The sequence below is a fragment of the Arachis hypogaea genome, chromosome 3 (assembly GCF_003086295.3).
Source record: "Arachis hypogaea cultivar Tifrunner chromosome 3, arahy.Tifrunner.gnm2.J5K5, whole genome shotgun sequence".
Classification (NCBI taxonomy): Eukaryota; Viridiplantae; Streptophyta; class Magnoliopsida; order Fabales; family Fabaceae; genus Arachis; species Arachis hypogaea.
The window spans coordinates 111124047-111137052 of NC_092038.1; the positions used below are offsets into that span (position 1 = coordinate 111124047).

General features: G+C 39.8%; 1 non-coding gene across 1 annotated transcript; it reads right to left on the minus strand.

The window, feature by feature from the left end:
- Positions 1 to 10813: 10813 nt before the first annotated feature.
- Positions 10814 to 10921, minus strand: LOC112793354 (small nucleolar RNA R71). The gene has a single exon (XR_003198050.1). It is a non-coding gene; the product is annotated as a small nucleolar RNA R71 (small nucleolar RNA).
- Positions 10922 to 13006: the final 2085 nt, after the last annotated feature.

Here is a 13006-nt window from a genome sequence, read left to right on the forward strand (position 1 = left end):
TTGTGCTCTACCTCAACTGGGATTTGACAGGCCTTTCCATAAACTAAGCAGAAGGGACTCATCCCGATTGGTGTCTAGTATGCTGTCCGATATGCCCAAAGCGCATCTTGGAGCATCGTGCTCCAGTCCTTTCTATGAGGCTTGACTATCTTCTGTAATATACGCTTTATCTCTCTGTTAGACACCTTGGCTTGCCCATTGGTCTGGGGATGGTAGGCTGTTGCTACTTTGTAAATTATCCCATGCTTCTTCAGTAATCCTGTTAGTCTCCTGTTATAAAAGTGAGTGCCTTGATCACTCACGATTGCTTGTGGTGATCCAAAGCGACAAATAATATGGTTTCTAACAAAGGAAACAACAGTGTTAGCATCATCAGTACGGGTAGGAATTGCTTTCACCCATTTAGAAACATAATCTACAGCTAACAGTATATAGAGGTGACCATCAGAATTTGGAAATGGACCCATGAAGTTGATGCCCCAAACATCAAAAATTTCACAGAAAAGCATAATCTGTTGAGGCATCTCATCCCTCTTGCATATATTACCAAACCTTTTGCAAGGGGAACAAGATTTACAAAATTCAGTAGCATCTTTAAAAAGAGTAGGCCACCAGAATCCGCAGTCTAGGATTTTTCTAGCTGTTCTTTGAGGGCCAAAATGTCCTCTACTCTCAGATGAGTGGCAAGCCCCTAAAATGGACTGAAATTCTGATTGAAGCATACACCGTCTAATTACATGGTCAGCACCACACCTCCATAAATATGGATCATCCCATATATAATATTTGGACTCACTTTCAGCTTGTCTCTTTGATGCTTAGTAAAATTTGGATGAAAAGTGTGACTAACTAGATAATTAGCTACAGGTGCATACCAAGGAACTACTTCAGATACTGCCTGTAAGCTATCAAATAGGAAAGTATCATTGATAGGAGTGGGGTCATCCTTAATGTGCTCAAGGTGACTCAAGTGGTCTGCCACTAAATTCTGGTTATCACTCTTATCCTTTATTTCTAAATCAAATTCTTGCAGCAGCAGTATACAACGTATTAGCCTTGGTTTGGACTCTTTTTTGGCTAATAAATATTTTAGAGCTGCATGGTCTGAGTACACTACTACCTTAGTACTAAGTAAATAGGCTCGGAATTTATCCAGAGCAAAAACAATAGTTGGAAGCTCTATTTTAGTAGTAGTATAATTAGACTGAGCAGCATCTAAAGTCTTAGATGCATAAGCAATTACAAAAGGATCCTTACCTTTGCGTTGAGCCAGCACTGCTCCTACTGCATGATTGGAGGCATCACACATGATTTCAAATGGGTGGCTCCAGTCTAGGCCTCTCACAATTGGAGCTTGAGTCAGGGCGATCTTCAGCTTATCAAACGCTTATATGCAATCCTCGCTGAACTCGAATTCAATATCTTTCTGCAGTAGTCTGGATAAAGGCAATGCAACCTTACTGAAGTCCTTAATAAATCTCCTATAAAAACCAGCGTGGCCAAGGAACAAATGGACTTCCTTCACGGAGGAGGGGTAAGATAAACTAGAAATAACATCTACCTTTGCTGGATCTACAGAGATACCAGTATTAGAAATAACGTGTCCTAGAACAATACCTTGTTTGACCATAAAGTAACATTTTTCAAAATTTAAAACAAGGTTTGAACTAACACACCTGTCTAAAACTCTAGATAAACTATCCAAGCAAAGGCTAAATGAATCACCATATACGCTAAAGTCATCCATAAAAACTTCCATACAGTTCTCTATGAGATCAGAGAAAAGACTCATCATACACCTTTGAAAAGTAGCTGGTGCATTGCATAGGCCAAAGGGCATTCTCTTATAAGCATAAGTTCCAAAAGGACATGGTAGTCTTTTCCTGATTATCAGGAGCTATATGGATTTGAAAATAACCTGTATAACCGTCTAAAAAGCAATAATGAGATTTATCTGACAAGCGATCAAGCATCTGATCAATAAAAGGCAAGGGGTAGTGATCTTTGCGAGTGGCTTGGTTTAGACACCTATAGTCAATGCAAACTCTCCATGAATTCTGCACTCTGGTTGTCAGAAGCTCTCCATGCTCATTCTTCACTGTTATGACTCCAGACTTCTTGGGCACCACTTGTACTGGACTGACCCATTCGCTATCTGAAATGGGGTAAATGATATATGCTTCAAGTAGTCTGGTTACTTCTTTCTTGACAACTTCTAAGATGGTGGGTTTCAATCCTCTTTGAGGCTGACGGACAGGCTTTGCTCCTTCTTCTAAGAATATTCTGTGTTCACAAACTTGAGGACTGATGCCTACTATATCCGCCAAGCTCCATCCAATTACTTTCTTATGCTTCCTCAACACACTAAGCAGTTGTTCTTCCTGTTGGGAAGTGAGCTCCCTTGCAATGATAACTGGGAACTTCTGCTTATCCTCAAGGTAAGCATACTTGAGGTGTGAAGGAAGGGGTTTTAATTCCAATTTCTGCTCATGGCTAGGCTCTGGACCTTCTGGAGCTAATGATAATGGCAAGGCATCCTCATTTTATTCAGAGGATGTCCCCACACTTGGACCTTGCTCCATGTGCTTCTCTTTTATTTTCTCCTGGTGAACTGCAGCTACAATCTCATCAATAATGTTGCATTGAAATACTGAATGATCTTCCGGAGGATGCTTCATAGCTTCATTCAGATTAAAGCTCACTGATCGGCCGTCTATCTCAAAAGAATAGGTTCCTGAAAAGGCATCCAGCTTGAACTTTAAAGTCTTCAAGAAGGGTCTTCCAAGCAGGATGGATGACAGCTTTCCTGAGTCATTGATGCACAAAAAACTTGTCTCTCAACAAATTTCCTTCGGCAAGTGTACCGAATTGTCGTCAAGTAAAAACTCACTATAGAGTGAGGTCGAATCCCACAGAGATTAATTGATCAAGCAACTTTAATTAGAGGAATGTTCTAGTTGAATGAATCATAATTTGATTTGAGATTTGCAGAAAATTAAATAGCGGGAAAGTAAATAGCAGAAAAATTAAATTCTATAAATAAAGAGCTGAATGTAAATGGCATAAAGTAAATTGCAGAATCTTAAATGAGAATGGGGGAAATGCTCATAAAAGTAAATGGCAGAAATTAAAGAGAATGGGTAAGATCAGAAATGGGAGTTCATTGGGCTTAGGAGATGTTGCATTCTCCGGATCAAATTCATTTTCATCTCTTCTTCAATCAATGCATTCATTGATCTCCTTGGCAATCTTAAGTGATCAAATTCCAATTCCTTGGTAATCCAATCTCTCAAATCTTGATCAATAGCCAATTCCTTGGTCAATTGCTCATGAGAAGAGATGAAGTATGGGCACTGATTATACCACATGCATTCCCAAATCAAGTATTGGTAGGATTATAGTCACATATCCATCCAAACCCAATTTGATCCAGCATGAGAAAGCATTTCTAGCATGATCTCTTCATTCCTCTTCCAAGGTTCCGAAGAGATCCAAGTATGAATAGTTTCTTTTCCAAGATAACTACCCAATTGGATGAAGATTGAAAGCTTTCTAGTAAAATCAAGAGAAAAGATAGAAGAAGAAGAATGAAAACTAATATTGATCCATCAAATTGCAGCAGAGCTCCCTAACCCAATGAAAGGGGTTTAGTTGTTCATAGCTCTGGAAAATGAAAACAAAGATGGAGAATACATCATGAAAGTAAAACTAGAAGTTGTAGAGAAAGTAAAATACAGAGAGTAGTTCTATGCCCCAGGGTCCTAAGGTTTCCAACCCCCTTTTCTAATTCAAAGCTACTCCTATATATACTACTCTTCTGATCTTCTAGTTGGCTCTTCAAGTCTTGGGTATGGGCCTCTGGATCTTGAGTTTGAAGCAGTTATCCTCTTTATCGGGCTTAGCTTTGCTTGCAGAGAGAAAATGTGAAGTAGGCAGGGACTTTGGCTCAGGACGTTAGTGGTGTCAACGTTAAGTGAAAGTGTGGGTTCGAGAACGTTAGTGACAATCACCTTTTTCACTAACGTTCCTAACCCAAATATGATCACGTTGACTTCAACATTAGTGGCACTAACGTGACCACTAACGTTGCCTCTTGGCCCTTCGCATACGTTATTGGGACTTACCTTTCCCAATAACGTGATGAGTCACCCCTTCTCCTTACGTTAGAGTCCACGTTAACTAGGTTAACGTGGCTTCTAACGTAGTAATGCCAATCCTTCGAGAACGTTAGTGACACTTACCTTTGTCACTAACGTTCTAATGTGCCCCTACTTCCCACGTTAGAGTCCACATTAACTAGGTTAACGTGACTTTTAACGTAGTAATGCTAGCCATCTCCAACGTTAGTGACAAAGGTGAGTGTCACTAACGTTGGCTCATTATCTCTTTATCCATATTAATTTCCACGTTAACTAAGTTAACGTGGCTCATGGAGGCTTGGCCAATGTTAGTGACAAAGGTTAGTGCCAATAACGTTGGCATCTCTTTTGCTCTCCAACGTTAGAGTCCACGTTAACTAAGTTAACGTGGCAACTAACGTGGCCACTCATGAGCTTGGTCCAACATTAGTGACAAAAGAGAGTGTCACTAACGTTGGCCTTGTTGTATTCTTCCACGTTAGAGTTCACGTTAACTTAGTTAACGTGACTCTCAACGTGGGCTATAATGGCTTCGAGGGCGTTATTGGCGATTACATTTCTCACTAACGTTGCAAGCTAGCTCCCATTCCACGTTAGAGGTCACGTTAGTTGAACTAACGTGGCTGCTAACGTGGTTCTTCTTTGCTTCCTTTGTCCTGAAATCAAGCAGCAAAGTGCATCAAAGTTCTAATCCAAGTCATGAGACATGCATCATCCAATTTGTCATATAATTCATGCAAAATTCTCATGAAATCATCTAAAGTGCACAATGTAAGCTTGAATCAAGATGTAAGTGAATATCCACCCAAAACTAGTTTATTTCTTAAGAAAATGCATGAAACTACCCTAAAAATAGTAAAGAAAGGTCAGTGAAACTGGCCAAAATGCCCTGGCATCACAACACCAAACTTAAAGCTTGCTTGTCCCTAAGCAAGTATTGGAACAAGAGAATGATGAATGGAATTCCAAGAGAAATGAGTCATTCTTGTGGAAGTCATGTCCCTGGTTTTATGGTGGTTTCATGCATAGCAACTTAGGTTCATTCCTTCACTGGCTTTCAGACATTTATCATGTCCTAGAATTCTCACTTGATTGCATCCCATGACACTTTTATTCATTAATCCTTTTGTTGTTATTTCAGGGCTTATTTGTCTTCTTAGGCTAAGTGCTCTGTAAGGGGGCAACTCTTTAGAATAAGCTTTCAGCCAACACTCCCAAACCAGTTGGTTCAAGGTGCTAGGTGTTGAAACACCCCTAAGGACTTACTTCCTCAAGTCTCTCCCCCCATACATACACACCACAGGCACATGGTTTGTTTATTTTCTTTCCTTGAGGTCTTGGTGTCCAGCACCTCTTTGGGCTACTAAATGTTCTGTAGCAAAGATTGCTCTTGATAGTGGACTTTCAGCTGATAATCTCGGGTTAGTTAACCCAAGTTACCAGGTGATAAAGCACCCCTGAGAGCTTAGTAATCCAAGCAGATCCTTGGTACAAGAACACCACAGACACATCCCTCAAGACTTAACCCCTTGGTGCCTAGCCTCTTTTCTTGCTATTTTTCTTTTATTCTTCACTCTCCTTTTTCTTTCCCTTTTTCTTATTAGGATCTTGTTATTTAGTTAGTCTCATGGGGTGTGTTCAAAGTATAGGATTCAGGACAGATAGTTGTCTTCCCACCTTGTTGGTGAACCAACTTAGCTAACTTATGATTACACCACAAACTTAGGAACTTACTCCATAATATGAACTCCACTCTGGTCCTTTATAAAACACTCATTCTCTTTTCATTTGGTTAAAAAGGACAAGCATACAATTAAGTAAAGAAAAGATGCCGTGACATTCAGATTAGCAAACATAGACCTAATCAACGAAAAGTTTTAAAGACAGATTAAAAAAATTCAAACTATCATGGAAGCATGTCCTATTTCATACAAGATCTTCCTTATTTAAAGCATAGAAAAAAAATGGACCAAAGAAGGAACTCCACCACCTTTTACTCATGTGGATGCCCATGCTCCCCTCTTTGTTTGTCTTCTTTTTGCCCCTCTTGAGTGCTTGAACTTCCACTCCCTTTGCTTTTTCCAATCAACTTCTTCCAAAAGCCAGTATCTTCCATCTTCTTCTTTAATGTTTCCTTCTGCTATTTCACCTTCCTTTCTTCTTGTTCTACAAAGTCTTTTTGGACCTCATCATATGTAGGGATATCATAGTGTAGATGATGCATATGACTAGACATGTAATTCAACTTGGCTTGAGTGTTTACGTTGAGCTCCTCCCTATGTAGTTGCCGTCCTTCATTAAGTACACTGAACTCGTTGAATGCTTTCATTTGAGCTTGCTGCCGCTGGTTGAGTTCCTGCAAGCACTTATCTTGACGCTCTTGTCTCTCATTCACTTGGTTGATGGCTTGAGTAAGTTGGGAATAGTGCTCTTATTGCTGCTCCACTAGCTGTTTCTGCCATTCTCTTTGTTGATTCATCCAATTTGTTAGCATTTCCTCTTGCCGATCCATTCTCTGAGATTGAAATTGTAGTTGTTGTTCTTGTCCTTCCATGTATATCCTTGATAAATCATCGATGGCTCCTCTGATGTGACCCAAGTTGATGTTAGTTGGGTCATGATATCCTTCTTGATGATACTCCATGGGTTGGGGTTCTCCTTGGAGAGGCTCTTCCCCTTGTGCTTCTTTTGATGTCCTCTTCCTTAGATGAGGTCTTCTTTGTTGTTGGGCAGGTGTCACACAAGTCAGACACTGAAGCGTAATTAGCCTCCCAGGATTTACCAATCTGGATTACTATCCTCAAAGACTACTTTGGCCTTTGTACACAATCTAAGAATGGTGCTGGGATACCAAATCCTGGCACCCGAATCCATCTTCTCAGCTGACTCTTGAATCCCTTCAGCTATAAGTTCATGCGCATTGATATCTCCCCCTTGTACTAGGCAATGTACCATAGTAGCTAGAGTAATGTTTACCTCAGAATTATTTGCGGCTGGGAGGATGGATCTCCTCACGAGTTCAAACCATCCCTTGGCTTCTGGGCTGAGGTCTCCTCTCTTGATGAACCTTGGCCTCCCATCCGCATATCTTTCCCAGTCAGTTCCTATAACACATATGTCATTCACTATTTCTTCGAGTTCATCCTTGTTAGGGCTCTTACTTATACTTGCATGATAACTAGGCACATCAAAATGTGGTGATTTCAGTTGAAGAAGTCTTGTTATAGCATTTGGGCTAAAGTCCACCTCTTTTCCTCTTACGTAGCTTTTGAAGTTGGGGGCCTTGGTTTTATCCTCTCTGACCACGTTTGCATAGAACTCCTTTATGAGGTTTGCATTTATCCTCCCTTCTGGGTTTGTGAGCGTTTCCCAGCCCCTTATCTTCTCCCAAATCTGTGGGCACTCATCCTCATTGATTTGGAATGTTAACTCAGGCAGTATCTTCCTAAGCTTTATTCGTTCAAATTCGAGCTCATGGAATGCACTTCTGAATCTCCTTGCATCGAACTGACGTTGCTCCATGGGTTCCTTTCCTTTTCTTCTCTTAGAGCTTGGAGATGCCATGATTGGGGGTTAATGTGTGATGGTGGTGAAGTTTGTGGACAGATAATGATTATTGGCGAGGTTGAAATAGAGTGGGAGAGGGTATTTTTGATGCTGAGTTCCTTGTTTTTATGTATTTTCAACGGTGGAGTTTCTACACACCATAGATTAAGGTGTGGAGCTCTGCTGTACCTCGAGTATTAATGCAATTACTATTGTTCTTCTATTCAATTTGGCTTATTCTTGTTCTAAGATATCACTTGTTCCTTAACTTGATGAATGTGATGATCCGTGACACTCATCATCATTCTCACCTACGAACGTGTGCCTGACAACCACCTCCGTTCTACCTTAGATTGAGTGGATATCTCTTGGATTCCTTAATCAGAATCTTCGTGGAATAAGCTAGAATTGATGGCGACATTCTTGAGAATCCAGAAGGTCTAAACCCTGTCTGTGGTATTCTGAGTAGGATTCAAGGATTGAATGACTGTGACGAGCTTCAAACTCGCGATTGTGGGGCGTTAGTGACAGACGCAAAAGAATCACTGGATTCTATTCCGACATGATCGAGAATCGACAACTGAATAGCCGTGCTGTGACAGAGCGCGTTGAACATTTTCACTGAGAGGACGGGACTGTAACCATTGACAACGGTGATGCCCAACATACAGCTTGCCATGGAAAGGAGTATGAAGGATTGGATGAAGACAGTAGGAAAGCAGAGAGACGGAAGGGACAAAGCATCTCCATACGCTTATCTGAAATTCTCACCAATGAATTACATAAGTATCTCTATCTTTATTTTATGCTTTATTCATAAATCATTCATAACCATTTGAATCTTCTTGACTGAGATTTACAAGATGACCATAGCTTGCTTCATACCAACAATCTCCGTGGGATCGACCCTTACTCGCGTAAGGTTTATTACTTGGACAACCCAGTGCACTTGCTGGTTAGTTGTGCGAAGTTGTGATAAAGAGTTGAGATTGCAATTGAGCGTACCATGTTGATGGCGCCATTGATGATCACAATTTTGTGCACCAAGTTTTTGGCGCCGTTGCCGGGGATTGTTTGAGTTTGGACAACTGACGGTTCATCTTGTTGCTTAGATTAGGTATTTTTCAGAATTTTTAAGAATGAATTCTAGTGTTTCAAGGTGATGTTCTTATCATCACCAAAGCTGATTGATCTTCATCAATTTAGCTCTTGAATGTAATGTTCTGCTGAAGCTTGGCTAGCCATGTCTAATTTCTTTAGACTAAAGCTTTAGACTAACATTGCATGATTTCTAGAATTCTTATTAAAAATTTTGAATTTCTTTATTTTCTTTTCTACTCAATTTTTGAAAAAAAAAACCAAAAAAAATTACAAAATCATAAAAACCAAAAATATTTCTTGTTTGAGTCTAGTGTCTCACTTTAAGTTTGGTGTCAATTGCATGTTTCTGTTCTTCTTGCATTTATCATGTGTCTTCATTGATCTTCAAGTTGTTCTTGATGAATTACTTGCTCTGATCTTTAAATTCTCTTGTTTTGTGTGTTTTGTTGTTTCTCATATGCATTCTCAATTTGTTAGTGTCAGTAGTATACAAACTTCTAAGTTTGGTGTCTTGCATGCATTGTTTATTTGATTTTAGTTGCATTTTGATTTTTCCTCATCATTAAAAATCCAAAAAAATTTTTAATTTGTGTCTTTTCAAGTCAATAATGCAGAGAATTGAAGATTCAGAACATACAGCAGAGGAATTACACAGAAAAAGCTGGGCATTCAAAACGCCCAATGAAGAAGGAAAACTGGCGTTTAAACGCCAGCCAGGGCACCTGGCTGGGTGTTTAACGCCCAAAAGGGTAGCATTTTGGGCGTTAAACGCCAGAATGGATACCATTCTGGGCGTTTAACGCCAGGATGGCACAAGAGGAAAGATTTTGTCTTTAATTCAAATTTTTTTCAAGTTTTCATAATTTTTCAAAATCAAATCTTTTTCAAATCATATCTTTTCAATCATATATTTTCAAAATTAATTTCTTTCCATTTTCAAAAATACTTGCTAACAATTAATGATTTGATTCAACATTTCAAGTATGTTGCGTTTTCTGTTGAGAAAGGTTTAATGTTTGAATCATATCTTTTCTTGTTAGCCAAGTCATTGATTTTAAAAATCAAATCTTTTTAAATTGCTTTTCCAAATAATATCTTCTCAATCATATCTTTTTAAAACTATATCTTTTCAATCATATCTTTTTAATCACATCTTTTTCAAAATAAGTTTTCAATCATATCTTTTTGCTTTCTAATTTCAAAATCTTTTCAAAAATCACTTTATCTCTTTCCCAATCATATTTTTCGAAAATCATCAATCAATTTTCAAAATGTTTTTAAAATCTTATTAAATTTATTTTCGAAAATTTCTTCCCCTCTTCTCACATCCTTCTATTTATGGACTAACATGTGCAATTCGAACTCTATCTTTCTAAGTTCAAATTCTTCTACCTCTTCCTTCTATTTTTCTTTTCCTCTGACACCTCAAGGAATCTCTATACTGTGGCATAGAGGATTCCATATTTTCTTGTTTTCTTCTATTTCATATGAGCAGGAGCAAAGACAAAAGCATTCTTGTTGAGGCTGACCCTGAACCTGAAAGGACCTTGAAGCGAAAGCTAAGAGAAGCTAAAGCACTACTCTCTGTAGAGGACCTAACAGAAATCTTCAAAGAAGAAGACATGGCAGCCGAAAACAACAACAATGCCAACAACGCAAGGAAGGTGCTGGGTGACTTTACTGCACCTACTCCCGACTTCTATGGGAGAAGCATCTCTATCCCTGCCATTGGAGCAAACAACTTTGAGCTTAAGCCTCAATTAGTTTCTCCTATGCAACAGAATTGCAAGTTCCATGGACTTCCATTGGAAGATCCTCATCAGTTTTTAGCTGAATTCTTGCAAATCTGTGACACTGTTAAGACCAATGGGGTTGACCCTGAGGTCTACAAACTTATGCTATTCCCTTTTGCTGTAAGAGACAGAGCTAGAATATGGTTGGACTCACAACCTAAAGAAAGCCTGAACTCTTGGGAAAAGCTAGTCAATGCCTTCTTGGCAAAGTTCTTTCCACCTCAAAAATTGAGTAAGCTTAGAGTGGAAGTCCAAACTTTCAGACAGAAGGAAGGTGAATCCCTCTATGAAGCTTGGAAAAGATACAAACAATTGATCAGAAAGTGTCCTTCTGACATGCTTTCTGAATGGAGCATCATAGGTATCTTCTATGATGGTCTGTCTGAACTGTCCAGGATGTCATTGGATAGCTCTGCTGGAGGATCTCTTCATCTGAAGAAGACGCCTGTAGAAGCTCAAGAACTAATTGAAATGGTTGCAAATAACCAATTCATGTACACTTCTGAAAGGAATCCTGTGAACAATGGGACGAATCAGAAGAAAGGAGTTCTTGAGATTGATACTTTGAATGCCATACTGGCTCAGAACAAAATATTGACTCAGCAAGTCAATATGATTTCTCAGAGTCTGTCTGGAATGCAAGCTGCACCAGGCAGTACTAAGGACGCTTCATCTAAAGAAGAAGCTTATGATCCTGAGAACCCTTCAATGTAAGAGGTGAATTACATGGGAGAACCCTATGGAAACACCTATAATCCTTTATGGAAAAATCATCCAAATCTCTCATGGAAGGATCAACAGAGACCTCAACAAGGTTTCAACAACAATAATGGTGGAAGAAACAGGTTTAGCAATGGCAAGCCTTTTCCATCATCTTCTCAGCAACAGAAATAGAATCCTAAGCAGAGCAACTCTGACTTAGCAACTATAGTCTCTGATCTAATCAAAACCATTCAAAGTTTCATAACAGAAACAAGGTCCTCCATTAGAAACTTGGAGGCACAAGTGGGTTAGCTGAGCAAGAAAGTTACTGAACTCCCTCCTAGTACTCTTCCAAGCAATACAGAAGAGAATCCAAAAGGAGATTGCAAGGCCATTAACATGACCTACATGTCCGAATTTAGAGAGGAGAAAGAGGCAGTGAGCACCACTGAGGAAGACCTCAATGGACGTCCACTGGCCTCCAATGAGTTCCCTAATGAGGAACCATAGGAATCTGAGGCTCACACTGAGACCATAGAGATTCCATTGGATTTACTTCTGCCCTTCATGAGCTCTGATGAGTATTCTTCCTCTGAAGAGGATGAAGATGTCACTGAAGAGCAAGTTGCTAAGTACCTTGGAGCAATCATGAAGCTAAATGACAAGTTATTTGGTAATGAGACTTGGGAGGATGAAACCCCTTTGCTCACCAAAGAACTGGCTGACTTGCCTAGGCAGAAACTACCTCAAAAGAGACAGGACCCTGGGAAGTTTTCAATACCTTGTACAATAGGCACCATGACCTTCAAGAAGGCTCTGTGTGACCTAGGGTCAAGCATAAACCTCATGCCTCTCTCTGTAATGGAGAAGCTAGGGATCTTTGAGGTACAAGCTGTAAGAATCTCACTAGAGATAGCAGACAATTCAAGAAAACAAGCTTATGGACTTATAGAGGATGTTTTGGTAAAAGTTGAAGACCATTACATCCCTGCTAATTTCATAGTCCTAGAGACTGGGAAGTGCATGGATGAATCCATCATCCTTGGTAGACCCTTCCTAGCCACAGCAAAGGCTGTGATTGATGTTGACAGAGGAGAATTGATCATTCAAGTGAATGAAGAATCCCTTGTGTTTAAGGCTCAAGGATATCCCTCTGTAACCATAGAGAGGAAGAATGAAGAGCTTCTCTCAAAACAGAGTCAAACAGAGCCCCCACAGTCAAACTCTAAGTTTGGTGTTGGGAAGCCACAACCAACTTCTAAGTTTGGTGTTGAACCCCCACATTAAAACTCTAAGTTTGGTGTTGGGAGGTTCCAACATTGCTCTGAGTATCTATGAGGCTCCATGAGAGCCCACTGTCAAGCTACTGACATTAAAGAAGCGCTTGTTGGGAGGCAACCCAATGTTATATTTATCTATTTTCCTTTGTTATTTTATGTTTTCTATAGGTTGATGATCATGGGAAGTCACAAAATCAATTAAAAAAGAAAAAAATAGCATGAAAAATAGAAAGAAAAACAGCACACCCTGGAGGAAAACTTGCTGGCGTTTAAACGCCAGTAAGGGCAGCAAATGGGCGTTTAACGCCCAGTCTGGCACCATTCTGGGTGTTTACCGCCAGAAATGGGCACCAAACTGGCGTTAAACGCCAGGAAAGGGCAAGAAGCTGGCATTAAATGCCAGAAATGGACACCAGCCCGGCGTTTAACGCCAGAATTGGCATAA